Here is a 25,604-nt window from a genome sequence, read left to right on the forward strand (position 1 = left end):
CAGCCGGGGACTGTGCTAGATGCTTCCAATAAACACCTTGTACAATCTCTCCAACACCCACTCAAAATAGAGATGCTACCCCGTTTTACAGATGAGGACACTGAGGCTCATATATTTTATGTTACTCTCCCAGGTCACAGAGGGTGGTAGTCACAGAACTGAGACTCAAAGCCAGGTCTGGAAAGCCATGACATTTGTCACTCTTCCTGTCCACCCTGCCATTCTAGAGCACCACTGTTTCTCAGAGATTGTTCATAGATTCAGGTCATGCAGCCTCCATTTGGGGCTTGAAAGTCCTGTTCTGTGAAGGTTTTCCTGACACCCTCCTCCCCACCACACACACTCTGTGCCAGACCTCTATGACCACAGTGATGGTTGTTGTGTACATATTTGTCTCCTGTGCTGAACTGTGAGTTCTAGGTATCTTAGTACGGTATCTGATTCATGTCAGGCCTCTGATATCTATGTATTGAAAATGCTAGTTTTTGCCCCATGTTGTGTTTCCACGCTAAGACACTAAAAATCTAGAACTGCCATTTTATTTTATTTTTTTATTTTTTATTTGTTTTTTTGCGGTACGCGGGCTTCTCACTGTTGTGGCCTCTCCCGTCGCGGGGCACAGGCTCTGGACGCGCAGGCTCAGCGGCCGTGGCTCACGGGCCCAGCCGCTCCGCGGCATGTGAGATCTTCCCGGACCGGGGCACGAACGCATGTCCCCTGCATTGGCAGGCGGACTCTCAACCACTGCGCCACCAGGGAAGCCCTAGAAGTGCCATTTTAGAATTAGGCAACTCAGTTGCCTTTAAGGATGCACTGACTTGGGTTTTTGCTTTAATATTTTGTGTAAAGATGCTCTTTGGCTTAGATCTCTGCTTCAGCCCTTGGAAGGGTAAGATAGCCATATGCCTACTTCATTAATATTTTGGGCATCTCTGTGCAGGAAGCGATTGAGTGCTAACATCACATAAGTTCTGTCATATCAGCATAAAACCATTTGCAATATGAACAAACATGTATTTCAGATTTGTTGCTTATATCCAGATATTACTTTCCACGTAGTATATCTGGCAAATTAATTTCCATATTGTTACTTTCAAATATAGGTGAATATTTTACATGTAATTTGTAGTGAAAAGTCTTCTACAAGTGTTTTGTACCCTGAAATTCTACAAATTATTGACATATAAAAGTATGTAAGTGCAAAATGCAACAATATTTACTGGTGATTGTGAAAGTTGTTAAATTTATGGGTAAAATAATTATTAAGAACTTTTGAATTGTTAAACAATTAGAGAAATTGATAGTAAATGCTAGCATTAGATTAGTGAAATCTTAGTTAATAGGGTACATTAGTGAGGTAACTTTGGGAAGAACATCATATTCTTTCTTAGCTAATAAGTGTTTATAAAAATATAAGTTGTAATAGAGGCATTGTTATGAGATTAAATTATAATTTGAATCATTATAGGATTGGTTGGTGAATGCATTCATAATTAAAAAGAATGACTATTAGGAATTGTTTTTAAGTTTCAGTATTTAATTTTACGTAAGGCCATGAATCTTTCCAGAAAAGTCCTATTTAAGAATTGTTTAATTTTTTTAAAAGGTAAATTACAGGAAGATTGCCAACTTTGTCCCCTCAACATTTCGTGATCAGGAAAACCTCCACAATCATGCACAACAAATAATTGATAAATTATCTTCAACACAGAGAAATTTTGTATTTATTCTTGCATGAAGGAAATCTAGCTGATGATGGTAATAGATTTCAGTCTCAGTTTTGGCTTAGTATTGATTTTTAACACTCAGCTATTTGGCATTTGGCCCAAGTGGGTAATGGGTACAAATCTTCTATCAGTGGATTTTTATGCTTCTGTACTGAGAGACAACATGTAGGTATCTCCGGCTCAGACTGGAACAAATTCCTCACGTTTATCTACCGTTAATTTGTTTACAAATGGGTTCCATGGTCGCCATCTACTAATTCTGCTGGTGATCCTTAAGGATCAGGTGCTGGGGGACCCTGAACATTTGACCCCATCTCCATTCCAGTGCTTGGAATGCCCCAGACCTGGCTTTTAGTCCTGGCTTTGGAGCTGTTCCTGGCACACGTAGAGTAAGGCATTTAATTTCCATACTGCCTGTCTTACAAGAAGAAGTGTTAGTAAACTCATTAATTAGGGTGTGCTTATAGTTCTATTCTGAACATCAGTAGCTTCTAAGTTTAATTAAAATTGACAACCTTCTTGAGGACAGACGTGCTCCTTACATGCTGTGTGTCCCCGTCAGCCTTGGTTTCCTCTCTCGCTTGCACAGTGAGCCTGATGGTCATGTCTTCTCCAGAGACCTTTCAGCTTTGTCTTTCTGTTGTGTGATAAAGGGTGAATAGAGGAAAGGTGAGTCTTGATGACTGTTGGAGTCCAAGCCAGTTTGTATTTGCTGACAGGTATGACTGAGGGCAATAAATTACATTCTAGGTTTAAACAGGCTGGTTCTTAGTTGTCACTGGAAGTGCAAATAATACTTCTTCCTGGTGTATGAGATGAAATTGGTTGTCTGCCACATATATTTCTTATTTTTGTCTTTAGCTCATGGTGTGGTCATGGAATACAATTTTGGGGACAATTGCAGGTGGGTTTATTTGCTCAATAATGATAATAATATATTCATTGTCATTTAATGAGCATCTAGTATGTACCAGACATCTTTTTTTTTCTGTATTTTTATCTTATTTTATTTTTTATTGAAGTATAGTTGATTTACAATGTTGTGTTAGTTTCAGGTGTACAGCAAAGTGATTCAGCTATACATATATGTGTGTGTGTGTGTGTGTATATATATATATATATATTCTTTTTCAGATTCTCTTCCCTTATAGGTTATTACAAAATATTGAGTATAGTTCTTTGTGGTATACAGTAGATCCTCGTGGGTTACTTATCTTATATATAGTAGTGTATATATGTTAATCTCAAACTCCTAATTTATCTCCCTGCTCCTTTCCCCTTTGGTAACCATAAATTTGTTTTCTATGTCTGTGGGTCTATTTCTGTTTTGGATATAAGTTCATTTGTATCAGTTTTTTTAAGATTCCACATAGAAACGATATCATATGATATTTGTCTTTCTCTGTCTGGCTTACTTCACTTAGTATGATAATCTCTAGGTCTATCCATGTTGCTGCAAACACACAGCATTCTTAACCTTAGAAGAAAAACGACATGCAAGGCTTATATTCTAATTCCCATTTTGCAAATAAGGACTTGCTTAAGTTCACGAAGAAAGTGGCAGAGTCAGCATTTACCTAACTGCAAAGCCTCTAGCCCCACTTCCACGCTGTCCCGGCGTTGAGGTCTGGAAACTGAGATCCACACCCTCTTCCTTCCTCCTGTCCTAGTACAGTGGGAGGGAGAACTTTACCTGAGCCAATGCTGGCTCCTGCTGCCCAGGTGTCCCTGACTTGTGTTCTGATGTGGGGGACATACCTGCATTAATTACAGGATGCTGATGACCCTCCAGAAGGCATCCGCTGACAGGCCCCGGGGGAAGCTGACCCTCCCCTCCCCCCCGCCAAGAGCTCACCCTGGACTCCCCATCCGAAGGGGGGATTCCTTGACAAGGAGCTGGTGCCTGATTGGGATTACTGTGCTGCTTGAGTTGAACTGCCAGTCAGTTCTTTTCATTTATTTGCTGTCTTGCTTTCCTTTGAACATTTTATCCAAACTTCCAGCAGTGACTCTCAATCCTGGCTGTGTGTTAAAATCACCTGCGGTTTTAATTATAACCATGCCTGTGTCCCTGTGTCCCCCGTCTAGACATTCTGATTTAAATGGACTGGGGTGGGGCCCTGGGTATCAGCATTTGAAAAAAATAAGTACTCCAGAGGATTCTAATGTCCAGCCAAAATCAATGCTTTAGGGGCAGAAAAGCCCTCTCTTCACTCTTTTGTTGATGTGGTATGTTTTCTTCTGACTTCAGTGAACCCTCAATCTTACGATGTTATCATTCCATTGAGAGGTTGAATTTACTCATCCAAAGCATTCATGCTTTTTTTTTTTTTCACTGCTGTGGTCTCTCCCGTTGCGGAGCACAGGCTGCGGACGCGCAGGCTCAGCGGCCATGGCTCACGGGCCCAGCCGCTCCGTGGCACGTGGGATTTTCCCGGACCGGGGCATGAACCCGTGTCCCCTGCATCGGCAGGCGGACTCTCAACCACTGAGCCACCAGGGAAGCCCCCGCATTCATGCTTTTTTGAGGTGTCTTAGACTTTGGAGAAGGTGTTACGGGAACAGACACAGATACTGAAATCAGTGGCCTTAGAGGACGGGAATGAGCCACTTTGGAGCAACCAAAAGACAGAGCCATGACTTTTGCCACCTTCCCTCCTAATTCATTCTCTCCCCCAACCCCGGCACCAGATCTTCAGCGTTGGAAGGAATGTGTTTTCTAGTTGTGGGTTTACAATTACTTCCAACGATTTTACTCTTGAGCCTGTTGTGGCTTACTTACACTAGCTTGGATATATGTTTATAGGTAGCCTCTTTACTTTCTGTTTACTGATTGAATTTACTGCTACGTAGAAAAGACTGGCTTCACCTGACAAGATCACTGCACGCAGAGGCACTGCATCTTGCTCTGGTGGAAGTACACCCAACCTCCCAGGCTGGCATTCAGAATTCTCCCCATTGTCTGATGCCAGTCTTTCACTCTGGAATTAAGGCCACTCTTTACGGTCTTTGGGCTCCAGCCAGCTGAACTGTATCCTGGACCAGGGTCTGCCCGATCCCTGCCTTTGTTCCCTTCTCGTCCTGCTGGAACATTACCTCAGACCCTCATCCCAGAGGCTAGAAATAACATTTTCTTTCCTAGAACCCCACACTGCTTTGAGTGGGAGCACGTTTAGAACTTATCAAATTGTACCTTGAGCTATTCTTATTTATGCGTGTGTATAATTCTTCCCCTTCTGTAAGCTTCTGGAGGGTGGGGCAGCCTCTTAATTTTGATGTCTTCTGCTGTGCTGAGAATATTGGAGCCGTTCCCTGAATGTTTTTTGAGTAAATGTGTTACTTTTAGTTCAACTCAGCAGTTGTCCAAAATTAACCTCATGAGATGTTGGTAGCTTTGGTGAACATTTGGAGAGGTCTACCGTGATAGAGTGAAATCCGGTGACCTAGTTACAGAATATCCCCTGCAGGCTCACTGGGGAGGGAGGCTCATGTTTAAACTCTGTGAAAGAAGAGCCTGGATTTTTTATGGTGGCGGTTGTTTACATGTCTTTTAAAATGACCCTTCCCCCCTTTTTTATGACTTCATGATTTAAAAAAGTTCTTTAGATAAAATTGGATATTATCAGCTTTACTCCTGTAGTAATTCTAAGCAAGATCATTTGTTATTTGAGGACATATTGACTAAACGTTTATTTTTCAGTTTTTAAAAATTTTATTGAAGTATAGTTGATTTATAATGTGTTAGTTTCAGGTGTACAGCAAAGTGATTCAATTATACATATACATATATTCATTCTTTTTCAGATTCTTTCCTCATATAGGTTATCACAGAATATTGAGCAGAGTTCTCTGTTCCATACAGTAGGTCCTTGTTGGTTATCTGTCTTATATATAGTAGTGTGTGTATGTTAATCCCAAACTCCTGATTTATCCTTCCTCCCCACGTTTCCCCTTTGGTAACCGTAAGTTTGTTTTCGATATCTGTTAAGTCTGTTTCTGTTTTGTAAAGTTCATTTGTATCATTTTAAAAAATTAGGTTCCACCTATGAGTGATATCACATGACTAAGCTTTTAGAATGGGGCTGGCACCCTGCTCGGCGCAGGCATTAACCAGAGCCGGAGATGCTGCTTCCGCCCTCCGGGCCTCAGCCTGGCGGAAGCGCGCACACCCGGAAGCCGCACGTGCTGCGGTGCGAGGGTGGCTGGGTGCGCGGGGGCCACAGGGGCAGTCATGACAGTCTATTCTGTTCTTCATTTACCAAAATGAAGACACTCACATTGTTAGTGAGCTTCTGGACTCTCCCGACATTCCCTGCAGGTATGATTCCGGTTATTATTAAAATTAAGTAATAATCAAATTAATATTAAACATAGTGGTTCTTTTGGTGAAAGTAACATGTGCTCATGTTGTAAATTTAGAATGTGGAGGAAAGTGTAAAAAAAAAAAAAGAAAACCGCTTGTAATCCCACCCTTGACAGGTCAGTACTTTGACATTTTATTCGTGGAATTCTGTTTGGCTGTGTGACCCCAGGTTTTTTACCTGAACTCACTCTCCACAATCTCGTTCTCAGCTCTACTTTGTATAATATTTTTAAAGCATTTGAGATGAAAAAAATACTGTATTTCAACCAAAATGCACATTCATCTCTTTTGAGGCAGGCTAACCTCATATACACACACACACACACATACGCGCGCGCATGCACACGCACACAAAGGGGCACGATCACTCTGGTTGAGAACCAACTTCTCATTTTACAGATAGGAAAACTGAGGCCTAGAACTTGTCCAAGATCACATTAAAAAAAAGTGGCAATCGACACTTCAGCCCAGGTCTCCTGAATTCCGGTCCAGGGCTCTTCCTACTCGACAGTGATACCTCCTTACTAGGTCATAGAAGCAGTAGTGGAAAGAGAAGAGGAAAAATACGTCAGTTCTAAAGAGTGCAGGTTTTTCCCCCGCGCCCTTTCTCAGAGCTATTTTTGTGACTATTCAATACATGTACAATGCTGCCTCTCGCAGCATTCTGGCTGGACCAAGAGGCCATTCACTGCTGACTGCAGCCATGCTCTCCCTCTATGGCAGGCTCCATGGGATCCCGGGCCCAGAAAGCAGATGGGAACAGACTTTTTCAATCACATTTCAGGGTCTGAGTGTACACAGAAAGAAATGACTGCGTATCCTGTTAAACTTGTGTACTTAATGAAACAGTGACGGATGAGCGTGACTGACTGGGGGTGGGGCAGGGAGTGAAGTTGAGGTGGATTCATCTTAGTCTGTAATTCATTCATGAGCTCCAATAAGTCTTATACTCAAATGCAAATTATTCATTCTCTCTAAATGTGACCCTGTTATTCTAACTCCCCAAACCTTCAATTGTTTCCTTTTGCATACAGAACAAAGCATGGACTCCTGCCTGGCATTTGAGGCCCTCTGTGATCTATTCTTGACACTGATATAGTATGGAGATGTAATAATGTAGCAGTTAAGAGCCAGACTGCTCCACCGCCAATGAGCACTCTTACCTGGGCAGGATACTGCACCTGTGTTTCAGTTTCCTCATGTGTAAAATGGCAAGAAGATTGTTCTGGGGAGTAAGTGAGTTAGGATTTGTAAAGGTTTACCAGTGACTAGGTCCTAATCCATTACATAGAAAGTGCTTTCTTTGTTTACTAAATGGGTACCTTTGCAACTCCTCCACTGGTAGCATTTCCCTTTTGCTCTAGACTTCTGGTCATTCCTGAGACGGTCCCCTCATTCTCCTGCCTCTGTGCAGCTGTGACCCTTAACTTTAACATGTTGGCTCTCTCATTTCATGTGTGTCCAAATCTTAATCATCCTTTTAAGGCCAGGCTCAAAGGCATCTTTATCCATTTCTTTCTTCACTAATTCACATATTCTTTATTCCCTTAACAGATTTCTTTTCCTTTAGAGATTCTGTTGTGTGCCAGGTGCATTATTTAGGAAGGTGTCTATGGTTCTTGGAGCTGGGGGAGGTCCATCACTTCTGCCATCACCACTTCTGCCACATCACCATCGACGTTGCTTTACAGTTTTGGATGGGTTTGTTTGATCTCCCCTACTAGAATATTAGCTCCTTGAGAGCAGAGTGCTTATTAGTAGGTGTTTATTAAGCTATATTTAAATTGAATAAATGAATGAATAAAGTTACACTTTGTGGGTATTTATTACCTTCTAATAAAGGCAAGAAAATAGGAACAACACTGTGTGTTGTTCTATCTGTGTGTGTTGAAAATAGAACCAACTTCTCATTTTACAGATAGAAAAAAATAGGAACAACACTGTGTGTGTTGTTCTATCTGTAAAATGAGAGAGAGAGAGGGAGAGAGAAGAGATATTTTGAATGGGAAGAAGGATGAGGCTAGTTCTGAGGGCAGAGAACCCCTTCCAAGTTGAAGAAAGGCAAAAAAGACAGGAATGAAAGGAAAACTGCAGAAGTAGAGAGAAACGGGATGAGAGAGAAGGTTATTCTCTGAACTGTAAAGCAGTCGCTCCAAGAAATGGTTTTCCTTAAGTGGTATAAAATGTGAAGCGAATTGGGTCTCACTTTATCTTTCCCTCTTTAGGAGGTTGGAGCTGATTTTTAAAATGAGGTGGGGGAGGGAGGTGGAGTTTGGAGAAGGAAAGTGAAAACTGTTTTCTGAAGTTCTCTTGCCAAATAGCTCCCTGGAGAGAAAGTTCAGAGGGAGGGCCTGCCTAAGCAGACTAACTCGCTCTTTCTTTCGTCTTTCTTTCGTCGTTGTCCTGGTCACTCTCCCGTCCCTATTCTTCACTTCCAAACATCTTCTTTCCTTCCTCCTTTTTCTGTTTTTTTTTTTTTTTTTTAAATTGTATAAGTATTACAAATGAGAAGCTGGAGGAAAATTAAAACGAAACACAAGGCAAGCAGATAATTTCGATCTCAATTATAAAAATGATGTGTTTTAGATTTGTTTCCCTGATCTGTTTCCCACTGGGAGCTTCCCCTCTTGCCACCCCTCCTCATTTCTTTTCCCAGACTTCCACCCACTTTCTGACTCAAAGATGGAGAGGAGACTGACCACACAACGGGATTTGAGAAGTGAGCAGGGCAGTTTTCAAGTGCTGATTCTAGAGGTTTAACATGAGCAAATTCCTGGCCTTTTTCTGAAGATTTTTCAGCTGACTTTTTTTTTTTGGTCTCTTGAGTTTACTACTAAAGATGCTTTGGTGTGGAAGGTACCAAGTTTCAGCGATGGGCTTGCCTTCCTGAGTGCTTGGCATATGCAGGCCTCAAGCTATTTGCGGGGGATGCTGAGATAGGAAAATTGGACTTCGGACTGCAAGGGCTTGGCTGTGTGTGTATGTGCGTGCACATGCGCACTGTGGTTGCTGTGGGGATTCTGGCTTCTGGGGATGGAAGGGGGGGCCGGGAGTAGGTAGATTGGGTTGCCCACAACTGGTGATCACCTGGAGGTGCTGTTTGCTGCTGCTGGGGAAAGCTTCACTGGGGGGTGTGGTGTTGAAAGGTCTTGAAAGATGGCTAGGACTTTAATCAACAAGGAAGAGAGACATGCGTCTTCAAGACAAAGGGAGCAGCAGAGGTACGGGAAGACATAGAAGAGTGGGGAGTGGCAGGCTGCGGAGGTGAGGAATCGTAGAAGGGGTAAATCCTGCACCCTCCTCTAGGTTTGGGGGCTTTTTCCCCTGTAAGCAGAAGGGAGGGATTATGAGTTTTAGAAAGGGCTGTGATAGGATTACTCTGGTGCGTGTGTGTTTTATTTTGCTTTTACTTTTTAATTTTCCGAGTCTTTTTAGGAACTGTGAGGCAACCTTGACTCTGGGAAGCGTGCACTGCCTGTCTTTCTGTGTCTTTTCTTTCCTCTTCCGGCCTGGCCTGGGGCCTTGTCTGGCTTCTGATAATGAAGTGTGGCAGGGCCGGCTCCCGGAGCCGATGTGAGGTCTGAGCAGACCCTGGGCCTGTTCTTCTAGGTTTCCCATCCTTTTTCCTCCTCTTTTTCTCTCCTCACCCCCAGCAGGAGCAGCAGCCCTCCCCTCCCCAAAATAAATAAACCAGTCGCTCCAAAAGGTTCCAAGCACATTAGTCACATATCCCAGAAGTTTAATACAGAATTATTTTGACAGTGAGAACAAGAAGTGTTTTCTAGTTGAACGCACAGAACTTGCTTCTTCCAACTGGGCTTTCTGCCGCAGAGACAGATGATGTGTTTTTTAGATGGATCAGCCGTGCAGGAGACTGCGTCGCTTCCCTTGGAAGCGTGACAAATTGCTCACTACCAAAAGTGGTTGGGGAAAAGATGTGAAGTGAGAGAGAGAGAGAGAGAGAGAGAGAGAGATCGCATCCTTATCGAGAACATAACTTTCTCCCTAATAACTTCAATCAGCCACTGAGAGCTTTCTATGTGTTTGTTTATTTATTTGGCCGCCCCTGGAGCTGTGAAGCCCTCTTTTAAACCTGGGCTCATGGGTGTTCTAAAAGATGAGGACAGATCGAGTTATTGCAATGCGGGTGGATCTCCAAGCATTCCGGTTGAATAGCTCTTCCAGAAATATTTCTTGACTCACTAATTTAGCACTTTCTGTTGCCGTTACTAAGCAGATTGGAGAGTCCTGCCTGCGATTTCGCCAGACTCCTCTAAGGTTGACATGGATCCTCTTATTCCTATCTGGCCCGTGGAGAGGTGGAGGAATGCAAAGCTGAAGTCTACTGGCGCCCAAGAGGGACTTTAACCTGAGCTGCCAGAGTGCCATCTGAAGAGCCAGAGAAAAGCGTGTGCTCTCCTGTCCCGGCTTCGCCCTTCTCCTTCAGGGCCCAGCCACCATGCAGGAAGAGGCTTTCTTCCAGGGTGGCTGACCTGGGTGTGAAGACCCAGAGATGAGCGTGGAGGACAGAAGTTAAGGCACTTCCAGACCTGGGATACCTGTCCTTCTGGCTCCCATGATCCTCCACTTCTTGCTTCTCAAATCTTTCTAGAGATTTCCAGCCTTTTGGTGTGTGTGGGGGGAAGTTGACCTCTCTGATTGCAGTGCATGCTCTCTGGAGCGCTTTTAACCCCTTCTGATTGTTTCTCATTAGCCCCTCATTCCCAGGCCTTCATCCAAGAAACATTAACTGGCCCTTATGGGAAATCCCAATGCAGGTTTCCCCTGCTATCCGGAAGTAGAGCGTTCGTATAAAATGTTTTATGAGCCGAAATGGAGTAAAGCGAAAATCCTCTTCGGCTTTCTTTTGGTGAGTGAAAACAAATGTAATGTAGGTCTTTCATAAAAGCAAAGTGCTATAAAGAAAACTTTCGAAAAGCAGAAGATACCTGAATGTAGAATAACCAAAGTATGGTTATATGGTGATGCTGTTGTTAACTAGGCTTCTATCCAGGGCCAAGTTCTCATCCAGAACTCTGTGCCTCTGTGGAGCCCACTTTGAAAACCATTGTAATGGAGGTGCTTCAAGACTTCTGGCAGCCCTGGCGACCATGGTTCTGGCTTCTTTAAGCTTTCTGCCCTTCTGGACATCTCTCAAGGTTGAGAAAGTGGCACCTGTACAGGTGAGGAACATGGGCCCAGAGGGAGACATGATCTTACACTGGCTGTGAAATCCCACGTTTTGAGGGCCTTTGGGCTCCCTCACTTCCAGTGATTGTTCTCAGGTGGCTGCTCGGCCCCCAGGCCTCCTCACCTGGGCCTGCCCTGGCCAGCACCTCATAATTGTTCATTGCACTGCACTGAGCACTCATCTCAGTAAACTCTTGCTACCATTGTTGGGCTCACAGCCTCTGTCTCAGGAGCATTATGAGGGGAGTAGCATGGCATTCAAGCCATTTTTAAGGAAACCTTTTTTTTTTTTTTTTTAAATGCTGAATTTGCTTTTTGGCAGAAAAGTAAAGCATGGGCCATCTCTCATTTCTCTATTGATACTTACGCGGTACCTACAATCGTATGACACTCTACTGTTCCCCAAAGAAGGTTCTGACCTTTATGATCATACTTTACATTTTCACATTGCAAGACAATTTCTAAAGAGCTTTTTTTCTCGGTAAGATCTCACTTGAGCCTCACGATAATGCAGATGCAAAGGAGACTCAACGAGGTAATACATGTAGAATCAGAGTTAGGCTCGCAGTTCACAGTCAGGTTGGGAAGAATTACGGGGATGTGAACCTTAGGCTCCCTGACTCATACCATTGTAGCGAAGTATTCTTTCTCCTTGTAGCAGGAATTATGAATGAATATGCTACTAACAGCTACTGTTTATTAAGTGCTTATTTATTCGTCAAACACTGCTAGGGAGACACTTTGTGAAAAGCTCATTTAATCTCTTCAGCTACCGTATAAGGTAGAAGTGATCATGTCCGGTTTGAAGACGAATCCCTGGAGATATTGAGAGGACAAGTAAGTTGTTGAAGGTTCCTCTTCACAGAGTCAGTGGACCGTGTATTCCAACCAGGACTGCTTGCCTCCAGAGGCCTTTCACATAGAGGATGTGATCTCTGCCCATCCTTGGTCCTCACTAGGGAGACCAAAAGTGCTCTCTTGAAAACGACAAGGCTAGTTTGTGGGTGACCACACGCTACAGTGAGTGCCGCATACTGTTGAGAGTTAACAGGTGGTCATTTTCTCTCTGCTCTTGGAGCTTGTAACATCTCTATGCAGTCTCTTCTCCTTTCCTTTTAGATTTTATGTGCTCACCATGGGAAATTACTGATCTGTGCACCATGGGGCAAGTCATTTCTATTCCTGGGCCCTTGGTTTCTCCCTCACTCAAAATAGCTTTTCTTTCCTGATCTTTCTGTCCTAAGTGTACATGTCTGGGGAATGTGCTTATTGAATTCTCTTCGTATAAGTCCTTTCAAAAATATTGTTGGGAATTCTAGATGCTCAGTAAATGCTTGTTTTAAATTGAAATGATAATTGCAGGTAATGCCAGTTTTCAAAGAGATTTTCTGCTTCTGAAATGCAACTTGCCAAAGTTTGAAAGTCAGACACCACATGAAGAGGTAACTAAGTCGTATCAGGGAAGATGAATGCCTAATACATATTCTGATTGGTTTGCTGGTGATGTCTTGCTTTCTTCAGTGTCAATTTTGTCTTTCTAATTCTTGTATTAGGACAACTATCCTCCCCTCCCCCAAGACACACATCAGCATTTGCAGACACAGACGCACAGACACACACACGCGCACGCGCGCACACACACACACACACACATATACACACACACACAGAGTTCTTGAGCAAGAGACCCTCTTACATTTGTTAAATTTGTCACTTTCTCCACAGAATCTGGTTAGCATACCTTTGGGTGAGCAAAAGAAAAATCTTTTTCTCTGTGCCAAGTTCAGGGTGTGAATCAATTCTCCCTGGCTTTTGCATTTTAGTAAATGTTTCCTAGATGGATTCATCGAATTTCCAGTAAAGACAAACAGCTCAGAAAGCAGATTGCTTGCATACCCGAGGCCTGAGTTCTGTGACCCAGGCGTTGGAGCTCAGTTCCATATATGGCCAAAAGAGAAACAGGGTGAGGGAGTGGAGGGAGAATACCAGACATAAAATGCATTCCTGAGAAGTGTGCCTTCGCAACTGACAAAACAGGACCCTCGTTGGTTTCCATCTTCTGCAGAACACGAAACTGTGACGTTTTCAGAAAGAAGCCAATGTTCCAGGCATCGGCCACAGGGAACAGTTTATTTTCCCTTTTCTTTTGGGTCACATGTAGGTTTAATTTGGAATCAGTGTTGAAGTCAATGCTAGCAAGCAATGAGGACTAAAAAATTATTCTTGGAGTCAGCAGATGTGGGTACTCAGCCCAGTAAGACCGCCATCCAGCTGTGAAACTCTCTCTGGCTTGTTTTCTCTCAGTGTCAGAGTGACAGGGCTGAATATGATGATCTCTGAGCTCTCTACTATTTCTGTTGTCTTTGGTTCTAATTTTGCCTGAGATTTTCCAGTTCCTGTGGAATTCCCCACAGAAAGTAGTTTCTAATTCTTCCAAATACTTTCTGTGGTTTGAACTTAAAAAGACACAATAAAAACCCTGGTCTTGAATTTTTCTTTGTGATTTCCTTAAATATAACTTGGACACATTGTTATTAGCCTTCCACTTGGCAGATAGCTTCTTACTGAGGGTGGAGATGGGTGCATTTACTGCTTCCTCAAGGTCTTCCCCCTCTGCTGGTCCCTCTTGTTGTTGGAGAACAAATTCAGGTATGCCCAACACAGAGTTGTACGAACAGGTGTGCACTTAGCAAATGCAGCCTTGTAGTGGCCTTATCAGTTGTCTGCGTCTTTTATAAATTCCGTCTCCTCTGTGGGAGAAGCGGGGCTGGTAGGAGGCAGCTCCAGAAACTTCCTCACACCTCAGGAAATGGAACTAGGGATGTGAAATTGAGGTGTTGGCTTTCCAGTTAGTAATTGGATGAGTCACTTGCCTGTCACACATGTTAAGAAGGTTAAGAAAGAAAGAAAAATACAAAATTTTGGCCCTCGAGAGGACCGCAGTCATTTCTACTTTATGAGGCCAGACATGATTTCTTTCTTTCTCTCATTTATCTCAGTTGAGATAAAGGGAGGCTTCTCTGTTCCCTGACAAAACGTTCCAGCCCTCGGGCTTTCCCATCTTGATGGCAGCCCATGGCCACCAGCACGCTGAGCGCTCGTGGAAAGGTGCTGTTTGGAGGAGCCCACGGTGGTTCAGCAGGCATCCAGGGGAGCCCCTTCTCCCTGCTGAGGCTCAGCTCAGCTCCGGTGCCGCTCTGCCTTGCTGCGACGGCCCCTTCGATGGGACCAATAAGTGCTCCCGCATAGACGCTAAGTCCTAGGTGGTGGAGGAGGAGACAGGCAAGTACTGAGAAAGCAGAGAGCGATTGCTCCAGAGAGAGTGGGAGCTAAGAGGTCTGTGTTCTGTTGGCACCTGTGCCGTGAGCTTTCTTTGTGACTTGGTCAAGATGCTTCAGGTCTCTAGGCCTTCATTTCTCCATCTGGAAAGTGAAATGCTGGTGGGCCTTGGAGGTTATTTAATTGAACGTATTTCCAGATCGTTGCTTCATGTCTCATATTGCTCCTACTTCATATCCCCAGTCACACTGAGCTCATCAACTTGCACAGAGTTCTGACTAGTCCTCCTTAATGTCCAATAGAACAAAGACAGGATGGCTTCTCTGTGGGTTCCCACTCATTATACTATTTTGACCAAATTTTTTAGCAAGGCATTCAACTCCCTTCACAGTCTAGTTCCAACTGATGGTCGCAGCCTTTCCTTGCATGGGTGGCCTTCATCTTGACTTTGAGCCCTCTGGTGCCACGGAGGTAGGTGTGTGTATAAAAAGAGGAGACTGCGCACCATGACCAGGCAGCGTAACTGGGGCTGGAGTGGAATTGAGAAGAATGAATCAGGATCCTGGGCCTCTGTGATAGACTCTACCAGTGAGTTAGGGGATATTTAAGGAAACTGAGCACAGTGTATCTTCTGCTTTGGTAGAAAGCATACATTGTAATGGTTACAAACCCTTGGTGCTATTATGAGAAAACCACAGGGAAGACCAATCATATAAACAGTAATAATTTATTGGCTGTGACTAACCCTTCGGGGAGTATGATATGTGATGTAGGTTTCTACAGGGCTTTCCAGTGGACTAACCCTTTTCCACACCCATTAACTCAGCAGATCCTCATAGGTGAGGTGGCAGGCTAAAGAATATACCCTCACTTTACTTTAGAGCAAACTGATGCTCAAATAAAGTTGAAGAGGCTGCCCAGTGTCGCAGGGTAAAAGCTGGCACGGCAGAGATTTGTCTAGTGCTTTTATGCCTGCACTGTGTTTCTTTTTGAAGCTTCAGCCTATCCAGTAAATCAGGATAAACACACACTCACACACACACACACACACACACACACACACACACCTCCCCCATCAGAGGATGGGAGAAGATGCTATTTAATTAGTTGTGAAGTGTGCGAGCCATAATATTTGGTGAATCAGTCTTGGTGATGAGTAGGGTGATGTGACAGTCAGTTCACTTTCACAGCTGAATTCTCAACTAGGGCACTATGACAGGGAACAGAACTGAGGATTTCTAGTTTGGGACTGTTCATTCTTGGCACATGTACTTTCATTTACTTAAGACAGCAAAGAACTAAAAATTATCAGACATTTAATATGTGCCAGGTTTAGTGCTAGATGCTAATCCGTAGAAGTGAATCATAAACCAAGGGTTGGGAAGGACTTTAAAATGTGTGTAGAATACCCCATCTTTCCTCTCATCCATCAGTCCCTCCTCTGTTATTCTCATCAGGTGTTATGTCCGACTGTACTTGACTACTTCATGTGATCTCTTATTGTAGGGGGTCGTTGCTCCAAACGCTTTGATCTTTAATGTTTAGAGAAACACCCAAACTATTTGTAACTCCCATCAGTGTTAATGTATTCATCTGTTAAGTGGCTTTATGAAAATGGAATCCTTCTCTTAAATTTATGTTTTCTTCTTAGAGTAAGTTCCTTGGGTTGGCTGTCTGCTCTTGAGAGAGATTATTAACTCTCATTTCTCCTAAAATTTCCTCTTACATGATTTGGGGCTGCTTATCTTGATTCTGGAAGGTGAAAATTGGGGGAAATGAGCCCACATTGTATTCTTTCAACTCCATTTTTGGGACCAGAATTATATCTGTATAATTGCTCAAATTTTGGATCATGTAGGAACATGTTTCTGCACACGGGATTTGAAAACTATTTATACTTTCTTAGAAATGCAAACTCTTCAAGTTGCAAGGGAGCGTAAAGATTCCCTCAGATAGCCCTAGACTACAAATTCCTTGAGGTCAAGAGCTGTGTCAGATACATTTCTGTACCTCTTACTGCCGGTGCCAGGGGCCTTGACAAAAGAATTGGATTGACTGGATTTTCAGTTTTTGTGCTTTCTTTGCCCCTTCCTCGACTTGTTCAGTCATTGGGAGGAGTTGGATGGACCCATTGAGTGTGATGAATAAGTAAATCACAGGGTTAACCCCCCTCCGCTAGGGCTTTAGCTGTGTTTAGATTTAAGAATGCTGAGTAACTCATAAAACACGATTCCAAAGCACTTTGCAGATAGAAAGTGCTTCATGTGTAATAAATAATAACGGGCTATAGAAACTTCTGATAGATCTTATGGTGGTAGAGTGAAATGGTTGGTGTTGACCCCTCTCATCATTTTGCAATTAGTGTTTCCATCTTCAAGCCACTGTATATTCCTCATTGTGGGCAAAGTTACTTTCTGAACTGGCTAGGAATTAAGCCTTCCAGTTACCGTTAGGAGAGGGATGGAAGGAACATCATGAAAATTGATAGGCGAGTCTTTAATTGATAGGCAAGGCTTTAATTCCCTGCTTAAATCCAGTCCTTTCTGGATCCTGTCCTCTTCCTCAACTGTTATGTCTTTTACGGAGTCTGTAGTCGTCACCTCTATTTTACTTCCAGACCATCGGTATTCTCAAGCGATGGAAAAGGGCACCTTTCTCCAAAGGAGACAGTGGAATGGTCAGGGCCCATCCTGCCTTTGAATCATCAGTATAAGAGGGATTTCATCCAGGGAATGGCCTGCCTTTCCTTTGTCCTGAAGCGTGGGTCAGTCTGATTCAAATTTGGTGAATATGCGGTGACTGCCCACCAGGAGCCATGAACTACGTTTTCACCTGTGTTATCCCACCTTATGAAAGTGAGTGAACTGAAGTATAAACAGAATCTTGCTGTTTTTCTTGGTGACTTTCAAAGCCTCTTTCTTCTCAGCAACAGTGACCCACTGTAGCTGAGCATAATTCATTCAATTAGTAAATATTTATTCAGCACCTACTATATTCCAGGAACTCTTCTCAGCGAATAAAACAAAGTCCTCTCAAGCTGACATTTGAAGGATTTAACACAAGTATGATTTTTAAAAAAATGATCTGGCAGAATTATGCTTAAAGCAATAAACACCACAAACAACACACCAGCTCTTTCCTTCTGCCCTTTCCTCCTACTCTTTCTCTTGTCTCTCATTTTTTTTTCTCTTCATAACCTGACTCAGCACCCTTTATTCTCTCACCCTGTCTTACCAAGAAGCCCATATTTTCTTCATTCCTTTCTTTGTCTCCTCTTTATGTCTGCTTGTGCCTTGTACATGGGGGCGCAGCAGATGAGCCCTGATGCTGGCTTGCTCCCAACTTGGTGCTCACCCTAGCTTCCCTGTGCTCCTGCTTCACCTCCAGGCATGGAGTGGTGGGTAGATGCCCGTGCTGCCAATTGGAACCTGGAGGGAAGGGTGGCTGGTGGCTCTGGAGCTTTTGGTTGCCCATCCAGCAGCACTGCATTGGCAGGATCCTGTTGAAGAGATGGATGTGGCCCCAAATCCTAGGTGCTCCAGCAGATTATCAGCTCATAGGTGCTTCTCTCAGGAGGTCTTCCTTGATTCTCTCCTCTCAATTCTTATCATGCATCTTTGCCAGAATAGAAGCTCAGTAAATTTAGTTTCTTTTGCTCCTCTGAAGTCTCATGTCTCTTTATCTGGGCTTGACTTAATGGGACTTACTCTTTAATTTCATGGTTCTTGTGCCCATTTCTCACCACCCTAGGAAGCATGGACTGTGTCCATGTGTGTTAAAGTCTGTTAAATGAACTGGGGGTGGGAGGGGGAGCATTTTACAAAAACTAAAATTTGTTTCTTGTTTTGGGATGAGACTCTTGGAGCCACATTTATTACTCAGTCCTAGGTTTTAGTGGCTCAGAGGCAGAGAGCTGACCGTTACACTGATCAAGTGATTGAATTTTCAAGTGCTTCTGGATTTCCACTCAAGTCTGAGGTTTGCAGATGCCTGACCATTTCTGGGTTATTGTCATCTACCCCTAAATCTGATATTTGGGAATGCGACCATGATGACTCCCTAGTAGATACAAAGTAGAACTGGTAGGATAGAGCTTTTCTTCTCTGTTCCCATGATCTTGACCTCTAACATCATGCTTTACTTTTTCTTTTTACATAAATTTATTTATTTATGGCTGCGTTGGGTCTTCGTTGCTGTGCGCGGGCTTCTCATCGCGGTGGCTTCTCTTGTTGCAGAGCACAGGCTCTAGGCACGCAGGCTTCAGTAGTTGTGGCTTGCATGCTCTAGAGCTCAGGCTCAGTAGTTTTGGCACGCAGGCTCAGTAGTTGTGGCTCGTGGGCTCTAGAGTGCAGGCTCAGTAGTTGTGGCGCATGGGCTTAGTTGCTCCACGGCATGTGGGATCTTCCCGGACCAGAGCTCAAATCCGTGTCCCCTGCACTGGCAGGTGGATTCTTAACCACTGAACCACCAGGGAAGTCCCATGCTTTACTTTTTGCCTTTTGTTTCTGTGCTGGATTCCAGCCCCCAGTCTCTCTGGTTAGCATGATAACTCTTGTTTATTGCACATGTACTAAATGTCAGGCACTGACTAAATTGTTTTCCATATTTCCTTTCATTTAATCCTCAAAGCCAGCCAGTGTAGTAGGTAGTAGTATTATCTGTGTTGGATGGATGAGGAAATTGAGGCTTAGAGAGGTTTAAGTAACTTGCCCAACATCACACAAAATGCGATGACAGGGTTTGGCACCAGCTTTTGATTTCTGAATTACTCTACTTACCCCTGGTTGCCTCTCCCGCCCTTTTCTGCTCGCCTTGCTTATGAGAGTCAAGGACTAGGTATTGGATGGAAGGAATGCTCTTTCCTCACTTCTTTCCCCCATTGGCACCTGTAGCCAGAGCCCTCTATTCTTCTGACCTCTCATCAGATTCTAAATTGGCTCTCAAGGCTGGATTTGCTGACAGGTACCTTCTAGTGGGTTCATTGTTTTTCATGGTTTACTTGGTTTATCACCAATGAGGGACAGCTTGACATTTACTTTCCTGTCTGTTGGATTCTGATCTCCTCTCAGTGTTTCTCCACACTTAGCAAAGACTCTATGACCGTATGAACTGATAGCAAGTACCTTCCTGCATATCCATCATAATACAATATGTTATAATAAGATCTAGAGGTACAGTTGAGATTTTGAGAGCAGTCTAAGAAAAGAGAGTCAAGTTTGGAGAGAGGCATGACCTTCACATCTTCTGGTGGATGCTGGTGAGCACAGCTCAGCCCCTTGAAATCATTTGCTCTCCAGGGACCTGCCTCAGCCTGGGCCACTTATATTATTGGTGCTTAGCATTTTTGTATTAGTTTACATTTGCAGAGTGCTTTCCAGTGATTTATTAGCTGTTCTTGTTTTTAATAGCCCCTGGAGGTAAGTTGATATTCAACCTTCTGAGAACATAAACGCATAGAGAAGGCTCATCTCATCAGATATTATTGGATCTGGGGTCAGGACTTTGAACTCCTGGGATAAGGCCATTTGGTGTCATTGCCTCATGAGGATTAATAGGAGACCAAGTGGACTTTACTTTAGCTCCCAGAGTCTCTAAGGCAGAGGTGGAATGATGGTAGCTATTTAAGGAAATGGCCCAGTAGCCATTATCAAAGGACCTGGATTCCAGTCCTGACTTGGCTGTTGACCATCTGTATTGACCTTGAGCCATCGCTTTGCCTATCTGTATCTTGGATTCACTGTCTGGTAAAACAAGGGTCATCTCCCAAGTCCCTTTAGATCCAACATTGTGTTAAATATAATTCTATGACTTTGGACCCCTTCTTTGGAAGGGGTAGTTGGTGAATGATACGACAGGGAACATGGGTATAGATCTCAGCCATTAGGGGATGTGTATTCAAAAGGTGTTCACCTTCCCTTTTCCAGGATCCAAGGACAACCTGACAACGATAAGCCTTCAGATTTATTTGAAGAAGCACATCATAGTCCTCATTCACTGTAAAACTAAGGTACTGAGTGGAGCTGCTAGAGGGAAGCCAGACTGGAGCCAAGAGCATCAATCCTGTGTCTTATGGATGTTGTAGAAAGTAATTAGTAGGCTTGATTATCTAACTGGTTCAACAAACGTTTTGGGGATATGATGTAATGTGAGGAAACATTTAGTTGTCAGATTTTAGGGCTGTATCAAATTTATTCTTGCAGGAAAAGTCTAGTTGTCCTGGCAACCTGAAATTGATTTTCTTTTTGCTCTTGTCAGCTGAAACTGGTCCCCTTTGAATCATTCCTCTAATTTAATATAGAGAACTGTATGTCCTCACCTGGTGACCAAATCGTTCTTAATGACAGGTGACCCCAGCAAATGGTTCCTCTTTCCTACCTGAGCCAGAGGCGATAGTTTATTACTGCCTTCACCCCATGTTGTTCTCTTTGTGGTTATTTATTCATCCGTGGAGTCAGGTGAGGAAGTAAAGTGGCATTCACTTAATTAAGAGTTCAGTCAGGCCTGTAGAGCAATGATGTAATTGGCAGCCAATCACAGCCTTTCGTTTCCAGTTACTTCTTGGACAGGGATGGGATTAGAATGGGCTCCAGGGGAGGGAGTCCTTTAGTATTCTGTAACCTGGGGAGGGTGATGTAATGGCCCAGATGACTGTTTTCTGCCTCTGTCAGTCATCTCTATCAAGGGAAAGGGGATGATCTGTGAGCTAGGAAGGGTAGAATCGACGTCATTAAGAAGAAATTGATGTCCTCGACAGAAGAGGAGGTTGCAAGAGAGCAGTCTGCTCTACTAAATGATTTCAAAGTTCATGGGACACATGTACTGCATCTCAGGATACAGGGAACGTCTGATGGTGACTGTGGAAGGGAGGCCAGTAATTCTGAGGAAACCTGGAAATCTGCAGAAATGCCAGAAGTGAGAGATGAGGAAATAGATATCAGTTACCAAAAAAAAAAAAAAAAATCAAAACAAAACCCAAACAAACCAGTATCCGGAGTCTAGAATCTGCTGACTTTATTGTGATTCCCGGTATAATTCTAGGCTTGCTTTCTCGACAGATGATTTATGAGTCTTTGAAAGGAAGCTGTGTTCACCAGGAGCTGGAGCAGGGTCACCTCGCCATTTCCCTTTTTGTTTCAGTTAATCAGCTGGTGGATTAGAGTGATATCATAGACATAGTGTAGACCGGGCAGGTTTTGGAGTCAGGTTGTCTGGGTTTAAATCCAGCATCCTCTGCTTCGTAGCTACACGATCTTAGGCAAGTTGCTTAATTTCTGTGACTCAGCTTCCTCTTCTAGAAAGTGGGGCTAATGATAGAACAGAGAAAGACTCTATGAAGTAATGCATGTGAAATCCTAAAACAACACCTTGCACATATTAAGCATTCAGTAAATGTTGCTATCGTTACTCGTAGTAGGGAGACATTTGAATTTAATAAAGCATTTAAAATCTTTTACATATTTATAGATAAGATGGAGACACGTAGGGTGGATTATGAAACAGGCAGTGGATTAATTTATGGGTCCATGAATGAATACACACTTTGTAGTAACATGGGTAGAGAAGCTTGAAACTTACTTTGCAAGGGTGAGGATGCAGGGAGTGAGTGAGTTTGTGAACCTTTCTGCAACTTACCAAACCCCTTCCTACTCCCTCATCCTTTTTTCTCCCAAGAAGGAACCATCATTAAAAATTTAGTATGTGTCTAGTTTTCCCCTGTACATTTATATTGCTATAAATATATATTTATTTCTTGGTTTAAAAAAAAAACCTCAAAAATTATTTGTAAAAAGTTTACATTCTTTGTTTTTTCAAAAGAATACCAGGACTATCAAAATTGGAACAGTCACTTGGAGCTGCAGTGCCATGTTTGACTTATTTATTTATTTTTTTAGTTGAAGTACACTTGATTTACAGTGTTTCAGGTGTACACCAAGGTGATGCAGTTCTATTATAGATTTAGATTCTTTTCCATTATAGGTTATTACAAGATAGTGAATATAGTGCTCTGTGCCATACAGTAGGTTCTGGTTGTTTATATATTTTATATATAGTAGTGTGTTATCTTTTAATCCCAAATTCCTAATTTATTTCTCACCCTTTTTTCCCCTTTGGTAACCGTAAGTTTTTTTTTTTTCCTTTTTTTTCTATGTCTGTGAGTCTATGTTTGTTTCGTAAATAAGTTCATTTGTTTCATATTTTAGATTCCACATGTAAGTGACATCATATGATATTTGTCTTTCTCTGTCTGGCTTACTTCACTTAGTATGAGAATCTCTAGGTTCATCCATGTTGCTGCCAATGGCATTATTTCATTCTTTTTTATGACTGAATAGTATTCCATTGTATATATGTACCACGTCTTCTTTATTCATCTCTTGTTGGACATTTAGGTTGCTTCCATGTCCTGGCTATCGCAAATAGTGCTGCTATGAACATTGAGCTTCATGTATCTTTTCGAATTAGAGTTTTCACTGGAAATATGCCCAGGAGTGGGATTGCTGGATCATACAGTAACTCTATTTTTAGTTTCTTTAAGGAATTCCCTATGTTTGACTTATGTATAATCATTCTTTATCCATAGGCAGTGGTACCTGTACTGTTTTCCCTTCTCACTGTGGCCTTGGGAGACTTTCCTTTCTTCCTTTACCTACCCTTCCCTTCTCCTCTGTTCCCTCCCTTTCTTCCTTCCTTCCCTCCCTCCCTGGTTATCTACCTTCTTACCTTTCTTCCTCTTTTCATTTTAAAAAATCTCTGTCCTTAGCTTAAATTGGGTCTTAGAGACCATACTTCGCATGATGTTAAAGGCCTTTGGAGAATCAGGCTTTGGCCACGCAGTTCCAGCTCTGAATTGCCAGGTCTCACCAATACATTTTCTTGGGCTTCCGTTTCCTTGTCTTTAACACTGGAGGTTGTGGTACCATGTCCAGACTCAAGAGGCCATATTGGGGCATGAGTGAGTGATAACATGTCTTTCCTTGTTCTGTCTGTGGCATGCTAGGAGGTTGGCTGCATATACATGTACATTCCTTGGTTTTTTGGAGGGGTAGGTTTTATTTTGCTGGGGTGCCCTGAGAGCAGTGAGCTCACAGCCTCTGTCATGAGACTTGCCTTGTGTTTTTCTGGCCTCTCGGTGTCCTTAATTTACGTGATAAGCCTGCACAGGGCCCTAGCCGATCTGACTTCAGGCTGCCTTTCCACAGCCCCCTGACTCCCCCTATCTACCACATGCTCATACTCTCCATCCCACATGGAGGGCCATTCTGCCTGGCCGGCTGTGGAGGCCCGGCAGCACCCTTCCATACCTAGCTCAAATTCCGCCTTCTCAGAAACATCAGCTTTCCCATTTGGAATCAGTCTCTTTGCTCCTACATTCCCCATCCCATGGTTTGTATTTTCAGAAACGCTTTCTCAGACCATCTTGTAATTTAATGGGTGATATCTGTTTCTGAGCTCTGATCTGCAGAAGGCGGGTATCTCTGAGCCTTTGGAGCTTAGCTCAGTAGCTGGCATTTTCAGGCACTCTGTAAATATGTGTTAAATTGAATTACTTAGGAGGCCTGAGGGGTTGGAAGGTTATCTACAGTTAACCCAAGGAATTAGAAGGGCTCCTGGGAACTGATCTAGGGACCTATAGCTCTTAAGAGCAGCGATCAGCTTTTCCCTGCCTCCTTCTTAATCCTGTTTTTCCAGAGGCAGAGGGAAAGGTGATGTCTGCTTAAGATGCTGGTGACATTCCCAGTGAGATAAGTCAAGGTGCACCATCTCTTCTTCTAGCTCTCAAGTTCTTGGAGTATCAACCTTCCTTCTATCAGGAAAGATTTCCTTTCTAAAAACAATTTTATTAATTAATTTATTTTTGGCTGCATTGGGTCTTCGTTGCTGTGCGCAGGCTTTCTCTAGTTGTGGTGAGCGGGGACCGCTCTCTGTTGCGGTGCGCGGGCTTCTCATTGCGGTGGCTTCTCTTGTTAAGCCCGTGCGCCACAACTACTGAGCCTGCGCTCTTGAGCTTGTGAGCCACAACTACTGAGTCTGCGTGCCACAACTACTGAAGCCCGTGCGCGTACAGCCCGTGCTCCTCAACAAAGGAAAAGATTTCCTTTTGAAGAGGAGGAAGTGGTTTATGTGATGACCTCTGGATTTCTGACTTCGGTTATAAATCTTCTTGAAAAAGACTTTGCGGTTGCCCCTGCTACAAGGAAGGTGGACAGGTCAAGGTGTGCTTTGTGAAACTGAGTGAAACTCCAGCCTTGCTTTGTGACTCTGACCCTTGGGAACAGTCCAGGGTCAGGCTGTACGCACATGGTGTGCTCCAGAAATCCACCTTCCACCATCACTATTGGGATCTTAACTCAATTGCTGCTTGTGAAACACCTTTTCCTGACTTGCAGTGCAGATTCTGCATGGACTACTGAGTATTGCTTCTAGTGACTCATGCATAGAAAAACGCTTTATGTTTAACACATCACAGATAGAGATAGAGACTTCAGGTGTGAAAAAGATGCGTGATACAGAGGAAAGAGAAAAAGAGCAAGTCCAGGACCCCTGCTTCCAGTCATAAATGTGCCAGAGACATATTGTGTGGCATGTGGCCTTAATTTCCAGATCTGTAAAATGGGACACTAATAATTACTAGGAGGGGTTGTTATGTATGTTAACTGAGATTATCTAGGCAAAGCATCTGGCAGGTAGCACCGGACATGGTTCAACAACAGAGAATCTCAGTGAAATTGTATCGACTTGGTTATGAGCGCGGCTCCAGTAGCAGCTTGAATTAGGATGATTTATATAACTTCAGTGAGACTGAGTTACTAAACCTCTCTGAGCCCCAATTTAAGTGGATTTTATTTGGCATTAAATATACCTTGCATGCTCAGTTGTAAAGATTAGAGAATGTTTGTAAAAGCCCTAGCAAGGTGGTGTTTCTCAGCATCTGGCCCGGGGATTGACCCTTCCCGCTGCCCCAGCTTCTCTGGAGTGGTGAGATGTATGCTGTGGGGCGATGTGTCTCAGAGGTGTTGACTGAAGTTCCCCTTAGCGCCATACTT

General features: G+C 43.3%; 1 protein-coding gene across 1 annotated transcript in view; it reads left to right on the forward strand.

The window, feature by feature from the left end:
- Positions 1-11,254: 11,254 nt before the first annotated feature.
- Positions 11,255-25,604, forward strand: part of LPP (LIM domain containing preferred translocation partner in lipoma) — a 565,263-nt gene continuing 550,913 nt past the window's right edge. The window contains exon 1 of the mRNA XM_082654321.1: positions 11,255-11,273. The gene's annotated coding sequence lies outside the window, so the exon portion shown is untranslated. The remainder of the gene's footprint in view (positions 11,274-25,604) is intronic.

The sequence above is a fragment of the Grampus griseus genome (genome assembly GCF_964374135.1).
Source record: "Grampus griseus genome assembly, chromosome: 5".
Lineage (NCBI taxonomy): Eukaryota > Metazoa > Chordata > Mammalia > Artiodactyla > Delphinidae > Grampus > Grampus griseus.